We start from the raw sequence: 5,816 nt of genomic DNA, 5'->3' as shown, positions 1-5,816 counted from the left end.
ATGTCCAACAAGCTGCTTTACAAAGCCACTGACTTCAGCCTGGCTGCCTGGGGACGCAAAGCCCTGGACCTCGCAGAGAATAAGATGCCAGGCCTGATGCGCATGCAGGAGATGTACTCCGCCTCCAAGTCACTGAAGGGCGCCATGTTGCTATCTGCCTGCACGTTACCATGGAGACAGCTGTCCTCAGTGAGACCCACATCGGCCTGGGTGGTGAGGTGCAGTGGTCCAGCTGCAATATCTTCTCTGCCCAGGACCACGCAACAGCTGCCATTGCCAAGGCTGGCATTCCATGCCCAGAAGAGTGACACGGATGAGGAGTAATTGTGGTGCATCCAGCAGACACTGTGCTTCAGGGATGTGCCCTTCAACATGATGCTGGGCAATGGTGCTAACCTCACCAACAGCATCTGCACCGAGTACCCGCAGCTCCAGTCTGACATCTGAGGCATCTCTGAAGAGACCACAGTGTGGGTCCACAACCTGTATAAAAGGATGATCAATGGATCCTGAAGGTGCCTGCTGTCAGTGTCAACGACTCCTGACATGATGAATGCGGGCAAGATGGCGGTGGTAGTGGGCTGTGGCAACAAGGGCAATGGCTGTGCCCAGGCCCTAAGGGATTTCGGGGCCCAATTCATCATAGGAGAGATGAACTCCATCAATGCGCTTTAGGCTGCCATGGAGGGGTGTGAGGTGACCATCATGGATGAGACCCATCAGGAAGGCAGCATTTTGTCACCACCATTGGCTGTACCAAGCTCATCCGTCAACCCACGCTTTGAACAGATGAAAGATGATGTCACTGTGTGTAAATCAGATGCTTTAACGTGGAGATTGATATCAAGCGCCTGAATGAGAGTACTGTGGAGAAGGCAAACATCAAGCCCCAGGTGGACTGTACTTGTTGAATAATGGGCACTGATCATAGGGCTGGCCAAGGGCCAGCTGGTCCACCGGGACTGCACCATGGGCCATCCCAGCTTCATGATAAGCGACTCCTTCACCAACCAGGTGCTGGCGAAGATTGAGCTACAGACCCACCCAGATAAGCACCCTGTGAAGGTCTACTTCCTGCCCAAGAACCTGGATAATGCAGTGGCTGAAGCCCCCCTGGGCAAGCTGAATGTGAAGCTGACCAAGCTGACTGAGAAGCAGGCCCGTACCTGGGCATGTCCTGTGATGGCCCCTTCCAGCCTGACCACTAAGAACCAAGCCTGCCCTTTGCCTGCCAGTTGCTGTCCTTACCTGGGTCCCACCTCTCCTGCAAGCACGCTCAGTCTCTCAGTCCCATCTGACTCTTGGCGACCCCATGGACTGTAGCCTTCCAGACTCTTCTCTCCATAGGATTTTCCAGGCAAGAATACTGGAGTGGATGGCCATTTCCTCTTCCAAGGGATCTTCCCGACCCAGAGATGGAACCCACATCTCTGGCATCTCCTGCATTGGCAGATGGAGTCTTTACCACTGAGCCACCTGGGAAGCCCCCACCTCTCTTCCCCAAGAGCAAAAATATCACCACCTTTGAAATTGGTTTGATAATGTCCCCCGTCGACTCCCTGGGGCTAGTCACTCAGTCTTTGGCCTCTGCTTCATTCCTCATGCTGTCCCAAGTGTGGCGGTAGGAATTGAAAAGTCGTCCCTCAAGCCCTGGTCATGATGGAGGTACATAGGAGTTACCCACAGGAAAAGAGCCTTGAGCCCAGGGGTTTTTGAACTGCTCACTCAGTCAGTCCTTCCTTAGGCTGGAAGTTGGCAGTGGTAGGCACAAAGCCCATGCACTTTACTATCCAGGCCCTCGCTTTGCCTGTGGACTTTATACCCATGTTCTTGATGACAAGTTCATTGGTTCCTCAGCCCATGATAAGGAAGAAGGGGATTTGTCAAAGGGTGGGGAGGAACTGTTGGAGTTTGAGGCTCCTGAGAGCCTAGCTTAGTGCTTGGCATTCTCTTCAACCTCAGAGCAAAGACACTGGTACTTTTAGTCCCTATTTTACAGGGGTTGGAATACACTGTTAAGCGAGAAGAGGACAAGAAAAGTGACAGCCAGAGGTTCAGAGGAGCCAGAGACACTTAAAAGCACATTGTAACTTGATAATTCCCTTCACAACTCTGGGTCAAAAAGAGATTCATGTGGTTTATAATGATAAAATTGAGCAAGAAAGTGGGTTAATAAAAATTTTGGTGCCTAAAAAAAAAAGACTTCCTGGTGGTTCAGTAGTTGAAGTCCACTTGCCAATGCTGGGGATGAGTTCCATCCCTGCTTCTGGAAGATTCCACATGCTGTGGGGCAGCTGGGCAACTAAGCACGTGCTCCGCAACAAGAGAAGCCACCACAACAAGAAGCCCAAGCACTGCAACCAGAGAGTGGTTCCTGCTTGCTGCAACTAGAGAAAGCCCAGGCACAGCAACAAAGACCCAAGGCAGCCAAAAAATTAAAAAAAAATTTTTTTTCTTTTTTAATTAAACAAAAGCTCCATACACTTTTCTGGGAAAAAGATGAGAATAACACGTACTCTACAAGGCACTCTAAGTACCCCTCACCCAATACCTGTTAGGATTGGAATCCCAGTGGGATTCTTATTTTTTGTGACAATTGTCTTAGACACCCACAGAGGCAGGATGAGCCATCATACTAAACTGCATTCCAGGGGTTCTCCCAGCCCCCAAGAATGAAACAGGTCATTTATGCCTCTCCTTTCTTCCATGACTTTCCATCATGCTGTACAATAAAATCAACTGGCTATTTCTTAGAAAATACTACCTATTTTCACTAGTCTGAAGTTGCCACCAGGTTATAAAACCATCAGAAGACCCAGAGAAAATAGAGATTACTTTGCAATTACTTGAGAGAATCTTTCTGCCCAGTTTTCAGGTTCTGCCTTAAAAAAAAAGTCTGAAAATCTAATACTCCTCATCTATGGGGCTTTTCTCAGACATCCCTAAGTTTGTCATACAACTAAATTTGAGTGATTCTTCACTGTACAAAATAATTTAACAAAGAAGTAAATGCCTTCACTATAGTTTTTAATTGCCATTGGTAACAGTTTTTTTAAAATGACTCCAACATTTTTTGATAGACTTTATTTTTAGAGTTGTTTTAAGTTTACAGCAAAACTGAGCAGAAAATACCCCTTAACTTACACCCCTGCCCTGTACAAGGACAGGCTCCCTTTCTGTCAACATCCCCCAACACAGAGGTACCTGTGTTACAATCAATGAATCAATACAGACACATTATTATTGCCCAAAATCCATAGTTTATATTAGGGTTTATTCTTTGTGTTCTACATATAGAATGTAGTTTTGATAAGTGTATATTGACATCCTTAGGGTATCATACAGAAGTGTTCCGGGGCTTCCCTGGTGGCTCAGTGGTAAAGAATCTGCCTGCGATGCAGGTGACTCAGGTTCAATACCTGGGTCAGGAGGATCCCCTGGAGGAGGGCATGGCAATCCACCCCAGTATTCTTGCCTGGAGAATCCCATGGATAGAGGAGCCTGGTGAGCTCCAGTCCATAGGGACTCAGAGAGCTGGACACAGCTGAAGTAACTGAGCACACACACACAGAAGAGTCCCATTGCTCTTAAAATTCCCTGTGCTCCACCTATTCATCCCTCTCTCCCAAGTGAAATAATTTTTTAGTAAACTTACTATCCTGAGGTTTATATAAAAAATGGAAAACATTATTTCAGCTGGAATTAATGCTAACCACATCGATTAAAGCAAAAATAAAACATCAACTTCATTAACCTGAAATGATTTCACCCTGTCTGTATTATGTGTATTTAAGAGGAAAAAGGATGCATAGTTTTGTCCAGTTATCTTATCAAACATTAATTGATTATGAACTAAATCTTCTGACCAAAATGATGACCCAGGAAGGGGGGATTTTAAATCTTGCAGCAAACCAGGTACCTTGAGCTAAATCAAAGACAAGAAAGCTGTCAGCCATGCTGTCAAGTTTAGGGAAGAAAATTCAGACACAGGATAGCTTTGGGAGAGCAGCCTACAGCTCAGACTTCCCACATCATCCTCTGCCCTCAACTGTGAAGTGACTAGTGCTTCAGACCTGAATTAGCTTGGGACTCTCAGCATCTCAGCCTGCTGTACAAGGTACTTACGCCTGCATTTCCACCTGCATGTCCCCATTTGCATCTCTGTAAAACCAGAATTCTGATTTATAATCCTTTGTGTAGCAACTGAAAAATCTCTTGACTTTCATACAATTCATCGTCATTTTAAATAGAAACCTCCAGATGTGTCCTTGTATGTTAATTTCTATGATGTAGAGGAGTAAAGTAGTCACCTTCCTGGCATTAGAGCTAAGGAAAGTGTGGACATACTTAGCAGAAATGTTACAGAGGAGCTGAAGCATCAAATGAATGATTGGGCCAGGTGATCCTTTAGAGGTTTGCAATCCTGACTTTCGTGATTTCACCAAAAAAACAGAGAGCTATGCCAAGCCTTTTATCAACCAACAAAAAGTCTTCTTCTAACATATTTTAAGCATTCTAGAATGATCCCTTCCCATTTTCAGTATGACCATCTGTATCAACAACTCAGTAAATGACCCATTATCTCATGTTCCTACCTTTAATCACTTGAACTGGAAAGTAGCTAGAAATTGAAAATTAACTGAATGGGGCAGTCAGCAGCTGTATTTGACCAATTTTTGAAATGGAATAGACTACCTATAATCAAGCTCAGGAAACAAGAATGTAGGCTACTCTGAGAAAAAAAAAAAAAAAAAAAAAAAAATTTGTGACTCAAAGATCCAAACTAAAAAATAGCTGGTGTTTAGATGAAGGGAGCTAATTATTGTGGGGTTATTTCAGTAGAGTTGATTATTAAGGAAACACTTTAAAACAACCAGAGAGGCATATCCAGGAAGAACAATTTGGGAGGAAGGTCACCAGACTGTCTTGGAATGTTACTGTAACATTCCTCCCAGTGTTGACGGCAACAGCATTAGCAACATGTATACTTTTCAAATTTTAAAGATAATCTTCTTGGGGCTTCCCTGGTGGTCCAGTGGTTAAGACTTCACTTTCCAAGAGCAAGGGGGTGCCATGTATGTTCAATCCCTAGTCGGGAAGCTAAGATCACACATGCTTCTCCAGCAAAAAAACTAAAACATAAAACAGAAGCAATGCTGTAACAAATTCAATAAAGACTTTAAAAATGGCCTACATCAAAAAAAATCTTAAAAAAAAAACAAAGATAATCTGGTCATCCCAAAGTGAGTATGTCAGCCATCACTATCATTATGTATAAGTACATTAACCAAAAGTTTTACTTCTTTTGTAAAAAGTGTATAGAAGCCAAAGGATAGTCATGTCTCCAGCCACATCTACCCAGCCTGCATCTGCCGTTCTTCCTTGCCCACCCCTCCCCTTACACACTAGCCCTATTCCTTGTGTCAATGTAAAAGCATTGCTCTAACAATTCTCTCTTCTCTTTCCTGTGTATCAACCTGCCACTCTATAGACTTATTCATCAATGTATAAAGACATGTTGTCAGGGACTACCTTGGTCATCCAGCAGTTAAGATTCCATGCTTCCACTGCAGAGGGCAAGGGTTTGATCCCTGGCCAGGCAACTAAGACCCCACATGCTGAGAGGTACAGTTAAAAAAAAAAATCCAAAACAAAGTATCATAATTGCACCATCCTTTTTTTTTTTTAACACCCATCCTTTAAGAACCGTTTCTTTACCCTGTTTCTGCCAGGCCTTTCTTTTTACAGAACACTCCATGAACTAATTCTCTATATTCGCCTGTGTCCAATTCTGCTCATCCTGTTCCCTCATCGAC

The 5,816-nt window shown here is 44.3% G+C and overlaps 1 pseudogene; it reads left to right on the top strand.

Annotated features, from left to right (window-relative positions):
* LOC102273012 (adenosylhomocysteinase pseudogene) lies at positions 1 to 1,208 on the top strand (annotated as a pseudogene).
* Positions 1,209 to 5,816: the final 4,608 nt, after the last annotated feature.

The sequence above is a fragment of the Bos mutus genome, chromosome 28 (assembly GCF_027580195.1).
Source record: "Bos mutus isolate GX-2022 chromosome 28, NWIPB_WYAK_1.1, whole genome shotgun sequence".
Lineage (NCBI taxonomy): Eukaryota > Metazoa > Chordata > Mammalia > Artiodactyla > Bovidae > Bos > Bos mutus.
The sequence above is the reverse complement of the archived record's forward strand: the minus strand, read 5'-3'. Positions and strand labels throughout refer to the sequence as shown.